Below are 11,154 nucleotides of genomic sequence, written 5' to 3'. Positions count from 1 at the left end.
CTGCTCCAAACGCCCGATGGCCCAGCGTCGCTGACTAAGGGCATGTATAATGTATAGCCTCAAGGTGATGCCTCGCATGCCATGTAGGATCGGATATGACGTAAAGTAGGTTCGAATAGAGAAGCAGGATCCTCTTCAAAAGACGGGTGCTTGAAGAGAAAAAACGTGATCCGGTGACAAAAGCTGAAAATGTTGGAGTGAAAAGTAGAGATGCATGTATACTAGAGTCTTTATTTTTTATTTTTTAATGAGGCCCACTAGTGATAGCTTGCATTGGAGAGGAAAAATGAATGTATGTGCTTCAAATTATTTTTTGTCATGAGACATATGTATCCATATGCCACCATTATACATGCCCTAACCGCGACACTGGTGCCCAAGACGGCGCACGCTCGTTGGGCCCACGGAACAGTGACCCCACTTTTGGCTGCGTACGTAGTACGTCGCACGTACCAGCTGGAGGGCTTGAACTAAACGTGGCACCATGTGCTCTGGTCGCGTGTCCAACAGTCCATGCCTTCTTTTCTGCGCGCTAGCTAAACGTGCATATTTTAATATAACACGATCGGGAAGTTGCGAGCATTTTTTAGTAGCTGAAGGTTTACCTCAGAAGGAATTGATCGCTAGGTTTTACCTGAGAGATTTGTTTGCTGTTGACGGGTCACTGGTCATAAAATCGAAGAAGTGACTCAAAAGTTACCCCAACTTGAACTAACATATTCCCCCAAAATAACAATATCGTGTACTTCTATATAGCTATAGAGTCTTTTCAGAACTTCACGATAGTAGCAGAGAAACAATCGGCTCGATATGCATATTTGGGGATTAGCAATTTCGTGTTGTCAAGGAAAAGATCAATGGTTCGACAGTGCAGGACAGTCGACAACGTAGCCGAATGCCATGCTCGATTGAATGTGAATGGCAGGACCATAGAACAGCACGTAAACCATCAGGGTCCTAGAGAACACAGTAGAATCCAATGATATCGAGGCCCCATATGTGTTTGGCTCTTCCCTTGGAAGTGTGGCTTCGAAGAAAAGGCTTCCGAGCAGAACGTTCGTAGCTAGCTCTTGCTCGCAAGTGGGAAAGATGGCACTATGATGCTGCGGTGTATGGTCACGGCTCGCGGTCCCTAAACTGACACGCACACACTTGTCGACTAGCATATTTGTAACTAAATTAGGGAGGTACACGATTTTTTAGATCAACTAGGGTTGATTTTTTTTGAACAGAACTAGGGTTGATTAGTAGCTCAATTAGGAGTACGTGACGGCACGGGTTCTTGTCGCGTTTGAAGCAAATGGTTGATCGGTCAGAGGGCGAGATTGATATTGTCTAGCTGTGTTTGTACACGACGGCTGCTACGGGTACGCACGTTTGCTTTTTCTATTCGAGTAGGTGGATCACAGTGGCAATTTGCTGGTGCATGCCTTTAACTAAACCTGTCTTTGTTTTCCATGGCTCCTTCCCCTTCTGTTTCGTGCATAGTTTTGTTATGTACTCGTGGCATTTTCTAGTACGGGCTAAATGGCATACACGTTGGAAAGAAATTGACTCTTGTGCTACGAAATGTTGCCGAAAAGAACTTTTTATGCCTGAGAAATGTTTCTATCTGTTATTACAGGCTAGGAAATTTTGCGTTCCAAGCGAGCACAAATTGTAGTTTAGCTGTCGGGGTAAGCCACGTCGTCTAAGCACGTCCTTTTCACAAAAAGTAACAATTACGTTGGTAAAAGTGGCCGCATGCATCATGTGTCACTGTCACCTCGAGGACGTCGCAGTCTGACCGTCTGCCCTTTCCGTTTACGTATTTCACTCGCAAGCAAGTGGCACCACGTAGCAGCAGCAGCAATAGTAGTTTACTTGAACGAAATTGCTATACACACGATGTGTCCTGGCCGATCTGTGCACGACAAAACAATCAAGCGGCCGTCTGCAAATCTGTGGACCAGATTCCCACCGCTGGATTTGATCGTCGTCTGCAAATCGTCCTAAATTGTCGTCCGTGTAGCATTGCTGTTACTTGAATGCCGTATATATATACGATCGGTTCACCTTTCGCCGTCTTGAAATGTTGCGATCGCTCTTTGCCCATGTGTTGTGCCGTGCGTAGCCACTGTTCAGCCGGTCGACATGCGTGCGGCCGATCAACGACCCCACACGAACAGTAACGTCGCCGATTGCGTGCGCCCGTTTGCGATTTCGACTGATCGACCTTAGCTCATGTTGCTATAAACAAATGCCGGCCCAATTGCTTGGCCGCACGAAGCGATCCTACCTGGTCTTCGGTCTAGAAGAGATGAAAATATAGGATATTGTTCACGGCGTTTTAAACTGTTTTGTTTTGTACAACTCTTTGTTATTTGAGTCAGTAGTGCTGGTGCGCAACAGCTTTCGAGAAGTCTGTGGTGGTGGCCTCTCGCAATTGGGAATCTGGGATGGTCTCCATCACAGGGATAGGAAGATCTTTGACAAAAAATGAAGGTATGATCTTTATCCAAAAAAAAGAGACGAAGGTATGATCACATGAAGAACACATCAACTATCCTCAAAAAAAAAAAACATCAACTGGACCAGCACGTCCGCCTTACTATCGGGGGCGTACATGGATCGACCAGCGGTTGATTAATTACACCGTGAGAAAGCTTTGGAGACGCTACTGACGGAAGTCTTTGTCCGACTTAGCCGGTTTTTCACTTGTGTTTTGCCACTGCAAAAGCGATCCAGGAAAGTCTGAAATCGGAGCATCCAGTCAGCTAGCCGGTTCGAGAAATCAGTTGCTGACTTGGTTGACATGCTGAAGGTCATGTCGAAAGCCTTAGCGAGGAAGCAAAACAAAAAGACCGCCGACTAGCAGTTGGCGTAATTGGCAACGATGAAATCACATGGAAAAGGTAGGCTAGCCGAGGCATATGCTCCATGCATCTCAAACCAGAGGATTCCCGGCCGGTTCCTGCACGAAAACGAACTTATCGGCCTGAGGCAGGTTCGAGAATACGGTGAAGGAACTTGGCCGGCATCTGCAACAGGCTATCATGTATATGAGGTGCTCTTGCGTTCCAAAAGAGAACAGTTCCTTTGTTCCCCGGATTAGATTTTTCTCGGAACATATTGCTCCCTCCGATGAACCGAATTAGTTCAAAACTGCGACACTTATTATATATCGCCAGTTTTAACTTCCGAGACGGGGACGGCGCCTGCAAGAATTCGACACGTAGCAAGACGTCCACATTGATCGAAAGCAATGCTCACGTACCCAAAGGGAATACTCCACAATGCAAATCGAACCAGAGCCACACGGAGCAACAGCCAAAGCCGAGTCGGCTGTATGCGACCGATCGAACGGGACAGTTCCGCTGGACAATGCACTTATGCACGCGTGCGATGAGACGGGCAACCGCCGGGGCACGGGCAGAGCGTGTCGAAGCCGCGTGCGTCCCGCCTGGATACTGGAGAGGCCGTCCGTCCATCCGCACGCACGCGTCGGGTGCACGTGTGCAGTGCAGGTGAGGCGGCGGCTAGCTAGAAGGTTCTGCCGATCGGCATGGAAAGGAGTCGTCGGCGGGCTCGCGTCATCCCGGAGACCATGAAGATGAAGAGTTGGTCTCGTCTCGTGGCAACCGCGGGAAGCAATTGACCACTTCCAGAGCGAGCGTTCTCTTCTGAAAAGTTTTTGGCGCACGTTGGGATCGCTATCGCGCTGAGTCTAGAGGAAAGTCCTCTAGCGCTTGCGCGCACAGGTCTATATCGCGATCTTTTATTGCGACAAGGTGAGAAAACAATATTTTGGTGTCTCGAGAAAGCAACGACATTTCCCGCTCTTTTTATCAGCGGCGATGACGTTTGTACATGGTTTGGCTTACGTACATAAGAATAGGTATGCTTTTCGATCGACTCCCAAAATATTCTGAAAACTCTCTCTAAAAAAAGGAGAGAATATGCTCTTTGCCGGTTCGGTGCTGCTTGCTTGACCTCGCTCGTCGACCTGCCTAGTTGCCCGTCAGCTGTTGCGAAGTTTCCATCCGTCTCGGAGAAGCCAAATTAATCTCCCGAGACGAGACAAAGATATGGGTACGCATCCTCCAATTCAGAAGCCACGAGTTGGCAACGAGCTGAGCCGCGCTCTTCGCGCGCGTGTCACCTTGACGCACGCCGAGCACCGGAGTCCGGGGGCTGACCTGAGAACGAAATGGCGTTTTGCCAAACGGTAAAATGTCTCGTCTTTCCCGCGCCTCCGCGCGGCGTACGCAGTCAAGCGGCCCAATACAGCGACGGCCACGTACGTGTATCCATCGACGTACGCATCATGCGTTTCTTTCCCTTTTCTTTACCCTTTCGCTTCCGTGTGCGCCTCACACTTTTTTTTTCGAAACGGAGGCAAAAGATTTGCCTCATCTATTAAATAAGAAGAGGATAGAGTTTGTTACAACGGCACACTTTTACACGGCATGAAAGATTACTCATGCAAAATAATGTTTCCTAATTTTTTTGCTCCGGCCGCGATCCAAAGGTTTGCCTCGCAGATGATGTTGTTTAGCAAGAATGGTGGTGGAGCACTCTTGTTCCGGAAAACACGCGCATTCCGCTCGTTCCAAATGGTCCATGACACGAGCATGGTTAGAGAGGCCATGGCCTTCCTGTTGGGGACTCCGGCGCCGGCCCTATTTGTCCACCATTCCTTAACCGAACTCTCGAGATGCCACATAGAGGTGTCCATATGATGAAGCCCAAGTTTTGCAATGACCAAGTTCCATAGCCTAATAGTGAAGCGGCATTTGAAGAAAAGATGCGATCCACTTTCTTGCTCTCGCTTGCAGAGGGTGCAAAGACCACAATTTGGCCATCCATGTTTTTGTAGTCTACCCGCGGTCCAAATTCTGTCTTGGATAGCCAACCAAGCGAAGAATTTAGCCTTTGGTGGCGCCCAAGCTTTCCAAACCATTTGGTCCATGGGAGAGAGAACCAAGCCAAGAAATTGGGCCTTGTAGGCGGAGGCCGCAGTGTAGTGCCCGCTTGTCGTATGCTTCCACACAATAGTATCTTCAGAGAGTGCATCCAGATGTACATCGTTCACAAGTGCCCATAGCGTGAAGAATTGTCGGATGTGCTCAACGGAGACAACCGTGGAGGTGTTAAGCTTGAGGATCCATGCATTATTTTGTAGGGCCTCCCGCACCTTCCAATTCTTCCTTGAGGAGGCCGCACAGACGAGCGGGGCAACATCCTTAGGCTTGCACCCATGGAGCCAGGGAGAATCCCAAAAATGCGTTTTAGCGCCGTTCCCCATGGTGATGGTCGTGGACGCATAGAAGAAGTCAAGGTCCTCCTAGTTACATGGATTTCCCAAGCCCACCCACAACTTTTGTGGTGCCGTCCATTCGAACCATGGCCATCTCAAGTGCAAGGCCCGCGCGAATTTATCGGTGTTGAGAACCCCTAGGCCGCCATATTCGCACGGGCGGCAAACCATCTCCCAGTTTACCTTGCACTTGGCGCCCGTCGTCTTATCCGATCCCGACCAAAGGAAAGCCCGCTCCAGTTTGTTGATATTGTGAAGAATGCCCGACGGTATGACCAAAGATGTGATGAAATAGACCGCTTGCGAGGTGGCGACAGACTTAACAAGGGTCGTTCGTCCAATGGTGGTGATGTTTTGCCCCTCATATGTCACCAACTTGCCCGCAATTTTGTCCTCAAGAAATTGCAAATCCACCTTCTTAAGCTGCCAGACGGACAATGGAAGACCCAAGTATCTTATGGGGAAGGACGCCCTGTTAGCTGGCAATCCTTGCAGAATGTGCTCCAGGTTTAGGTGATTGCATCGAATGGGCACAACCGAGCTCTTGTGAAAATTGGTGCATAGCCCGGTGACCTCCCCGAATCCGCTCAAAATGGTTGAGAGGTTGTCAATATATTTTTTGATTGGAGCCATGAAAACAGCCGCATTATCTGCATAGAGTGAAGTTCGCACCATGATCCCTCTCCCACGAATTTTGTGAAGTAGTCCTTTTCGGGTTGCCAGCTCCAGTAGTTGTTGGAGTGTGTCAATTGCAATGACAAAAAGGAGTGGGGATAGGGGGTCCCCCTGCCGAAGGCCCCTACCGTGCTTGATGGGGTTGCCAAGCACCCCATTTAACAGAATCCTAGAAGATGATGTGCAAAGAAGAGCCGCAATCCAATCCCGAAACTTGGGGGGAAACCCCCTCCGCCGCATGAGGTCGAGGATGTATTCCCATCTGACCGAGTCGAAGGCTTTGCGTATATCTAGCTTGAACAGGAGAGATGGAGTCCTGCATTTGTGTAGCCTCCGGGCCAAGTTCCGGACACACATGAAATTATCGTGGATGCTTCTGCTTTTGATGAATGCACTTTGGGCGTTGGAGACCAAGCTGTTCATGTGCTGGGCGAGACGGATGGAAAGAATTTTTGCGATAATCTTGGCGACGACATGAATGAGACTAATGGGCCTGTAGTCGGCAATCCCCTTCGCGCCCTCTTTCTTGGGCAACAGCACTATATTTGCAGAGTTGAGCCAATGGAGACTAGATGTGTGAAGGGAGTCAAACTGGTGTATGACCCTCATCATGTCAAATTTAATGACGTCCCAACACTTCTTAAAAAAAGCTTCAGTGAAGCCGTCCGGCCCGGGCGCCTTGTCACTCGGCATGTCATTGATTGCCTCACATACCTCCTCAACGGTGATGGGTGAGTCGAGGCCGTGCAAGTCATGTACCTCTAAGTTGAGCTCCTCCCAATTTAGATCCTTATTGCATGTGTTCCCCTTTTTCATCACTTCAGAAAAATGGTCCAGAATGAGCTTCTCCTTAGCGTCATGCTCGGTGATCCACCCTTGGTCATGCTTTAGCCTATGAATGTGATTTTTCCTCCTTCTAGCATTAATCCGGCGATGGAAGAACTTGGTGTTGGCATCATCCTCCTTGAGGTTAGCAATTCTCGCACTTTGTTTTTTCCGAGCTCTCTCAAGCACGGCCAAGCTAATGACCCTCCTTTTAAGCCTCGCCCTAAGGTCACTCTCCTCGGGGGAGAGATGACGGGTCTCTTGAGCAATGTCGAGGCGTAGGATCACCAATAGGGCGGCATGTAGGTGAACCTTTGCCTTGGAGAAAAGGCCCCTACTCCATTCGGAAAGGCGGAGAGCCACCTTCTTGAGTTTATGGAACAGGACTTGATATGGCTCAACATGCTCTAGCGGCTCGATCCAAGCCTTTTTGACCACCTCCAAAAAGTCGGGCATAGCAATCCAAAAAATTTCAAACTTTAAGGTTCTAGGCCTCCCAGGCCCCTTGTCACCGGTGAGGAGAAGCGGGCAGTGATCGGATAGCGAGGACGAGAGGGCATGAAGCAGATGAGTGCTGAAAGCGGTGTCCCACTCGGCATTGCAGAAAAACGAGTCCAGTTTGCACATAGTCGGATTTTCCCTCTCGTTGCTCCAAGTGAACCTCCTATTTTGCAAGTGAATCTCTTTAAGCTCACAACTTTGCAGTGTCGCTCGGAACCGATTAATTCTACTTCGGTTGACATGTCTTTTGTTTTTGTCTCTTGCACGATAAATTTGGTTGAAATCCCCAGCCGCAAGCCATGGCATATCGTTGGGCGGTTTTTGGCTGATAAGCTCGACGAAAAAGGCATCTTTGCGAGAAGAGTCCGCGGGGCCGTACACGGTGGTGAGCTTGTATTGCACCCCGGAGTCACGAATACGGACCATGGTGGACAGGCAGAAGGTGGTAGCTGTGATGTTAGACATTTCCACAAGATGATCGTCCCAGAGCAGCAAAATGCCTCCACGAGTGCCGTCCGCCGGCCTTTGCGCAAAATTGCGCAGTCTATTCCCTCCTAAGAAGGAGGCTGTGAAGATGTCGACATTGTGAAGCTTTGTCTCCTGTAGACACACAATATGGCAAGAAGAAGCAGCAATGGTGGCGCTGACAGTAGCTCGTCTATCCGGACAGTTGAGGCCCCGGACATTCCAACACATAACATTGATAGATTGCACTAACATGGCAACATGGAGTACACTTCTGAACTTGGCCACATGCCACACACAACCCAGCTACGGTTATGCTTGTGCCATGCAACCCAACTACACTTACACGGACCAACACACATGGACCAGGATTTAGCTAACATAGAGAACATTTCCAACCCAAAGACATCAGCTTGCTCAGGCGGAGGCCTGCAGAGCAGCAGCGGCATCCTCCATCCTCTCCACGTCCATAGCACCCTCCCCTCCGTGCTGGATGAGGGCGTCCTCCACACCCATTGCTTGCACATCATCTAACTTAAACAAATCTCGCATGGCAGAGATCACCTCCAGCGGCAACTGCTCCTTGAAACGCTCAACAAATGCATCCAGGGCCTTGGCCGTGATGTCTTCTCCGTCCTTGACGATCCCCAGACTGCGAGCAACCAGGATCTCAGCCGCCTTAGCCGCCGGCGCCACCCTTGTTCTGCCAGCAGCTTTGAGCCTCGCACCGGTCCTATGCAGCGAGAGGCCCGCACTTGTCCGGGCAATGTTCACTCCAGCAAGAGTCTTACGGCGCGCAGCAGGAGGCCTGGGAGGCGTTGATGCAGGAGAGGGCAGCAAGGGCTCTTGCCGGTCTTCAAAGAGCACGGACAGGCCAACCCCAGTTGGCTGCAGATCAGCAACAGCCCTGCGAAGCTGCACCGGTGATGGCGTGCGCTGAGGCGGCCCATTGGAGATGAGCGGGGGGTGGGGGGGGGGGGGTGGGCGATGCCTCGAACCCAGGGGGCTTCACCGGCGACAGAGGAGGGAGCAGATGCGTTGGTGAGCACAGCTGCAACACCGTCGAGGATGGGACCGCCAGATGTGAAGTCACAGCCCGAGCCTCGTCCCTCCTGGACACTTTGACATCTCATCAGCTGTCCGAGAGCGACGCGTCCATGCCGTTGCTGTCTTCCGAGGTTTTGGGCCATTGCTCGCATACACCTCGTCCCTTGCTCTTTTTTTTTCACTTTCTACTGTTATGGAGTACTCCCTCCTGTCTTAAATATATTCCCACCGTTTTAAGATAGTTGACTCAACTTTGTACTAACTTTAATACAAGTTTGAATCATCTATTTTAGAACGGAGGGAATAAGTCTTTGTAGAGATTTTATTAGGTGAACTACCTACGGAGCAAAATAAATGAATCTAAACTTAAAATGTACTCCTTCCGTTCGGAATTACTTGTCTCGGAAATGGATGTATCTAGAACTAAAATACATCTAGATACATCCATTTTCGCGACAAGTAATTCCAAACGGAGGGAGTATTTATCTACATTCGTATGTGGTTCATAGTGAAATTTCTACATTTAGTAACAGAGGAAAGTATCTCGAGTGGCCATACGTTTCAGAAAAAGAAAAGATCTCCCTAACCCCGCAAAAAAGAAAAAAACTCCCTAGTGACAGACACCTCGCGGTCCGACTTTGAAACGGTCGTTTCACTATTTAGTACGCGGCGAAGATTAAATAGCTTCACCCACCAACGTGCAACGGCTACTTTCGACCGTGCGCGCCTGCATCCGCGGCCGCGGTAGTTTTGGCGGTCAGCTGTGAGAGGTATCCGTATTTCGTATGCATACGCCCGCCCGCATGCGGCATGCTCCGTCACTGGTTGACTGACTGAATGTGGTACTAAGTTGATTCGAGATGGCATGTAGCAAAAAGAACAAACAAATATTGCATGCTGTTATTTCCCGCGTAGAAAGAGGGGCTGTGCCTGTCAATGCAATTTTGCAAAGAAAGAAGGATCATGTTGTATTTAATTTTGTCACAGCTCAACCCGGCAATCCGACCCATGAGTTTGGCCGCCCATGGGCACCCGACCCGAATGGGTAGAGTATGGGTCGTCGTCTTCACCCATGGGTCTTGCCCATGGGTAACCTGATTAGTAGTGGGTAGGGTATGGGCGCAGGTTTGTGCCCATGGATCACCCGATGGGTCACCCGATGGGTCACCCGATTATTATTAATAATCATATTTATTTGTTTTACATGGATTGTTATTTGAAAAAGTCACTTTATATAGACATTTTTCTCTAAAAATAGCATCTAGTAGCCCGCGCTATGCAGTTCAGAACTAGCTGCCAGCTTTCCCAGTAAAATAGAGTAAATCTTTGATCAGCCCACAACATGCAGCCCATGTGTATATACTAGCACACTTCACATGCAGTTAACTGGGGTCCAAGACGAACCCAGACCACGGGCCTTGCTCCTTTTTTCATTCACACTAGGCCAAAATTCATTTTGAGATCGGCCCATGCAGATAGCCAGCCGCACCACACTACCTCGCAGGTGCACGTAGTTTAGTACCACCTCGACCAGCCAGGAAGAATGAAAGCATCTGCAGCACTATAAAGCTAGGAGGAGGCTGACTACCCAATCACTGGTTGTGGCGTATGGCATAAACGCTTTGTTACTAAAATGACAGGTAGTTTGCATTGAAAGACCCCACCTTCCTCAAAATGTTGGGCAAGAAAAATTGATAAACATAAAAAATTGTTTAAAATGGCCTGTGCTACAATACCCGATGGGTGCCCGACTGGGTCGGGTTACCCGGTGGGTTCGGGCATGGGTCCCGATCTAGACCCATGGGTAGGGTCGTGGGATGATGATTGACCCGATAGCAGACTCGGGCATGGGTCTGGTATAGGTTGACCCGGCCAAACCCGAACCGATTGCCAGGTTGAGTCACAGCCATGCCAAGAGCCTACGAAATTCCCTGTGTTGTGGCGTCGGCACATAGATCAGTCGACATGCAGCACATCAACATGCAGTTGCCACGAGTGACAATGCATGGCAACGTGTGGCTCCGGTGCTGATGCCACGCATGTTCGGTTAACACCGCAAACGGAGCACGGGAGCAGGGGGACTGGGAAGCTCGGAACTGGACGCTTCTTCCGGTCGGTGCCTCGGGTCCGCGGTACCTGTCATCCGACCGACGGGGGCGACGGGGACATGAGGCACCAAAAAAGATATTTTATTTCGAGCATACTGGGCATATTTTTTGAGGCAATGAAAAGGAGCACGCGACGCAGCCGAGTGGAGGCCCAACAATGGTAGCTTTAAAAGACCCTCAGCAGGCTTGCCTTGTCCAGCTGAATGCAGCAACTATTTATCGCCTTAAGCGAGT

The sequence above is a fragment of the Triticum aestivum genome, chromosome 6B (assembly GCF_018294505.1).
Source record: "Triticum aestivum cultivar Chinese Spring chromosome 6B, IWGSC CS RefSeq v2.1, whole genome shotgun sequence".
Taxonomy (NCBI): domain Eukaryota; kingdom Viridiplantae; phylum Streptophyta; class Magnoliopsida; order Poales; family Poaceae; genus Triticum; species Triticum aestivum.
Note: the sequence above shows the minus strand (reverse complement) of the source record.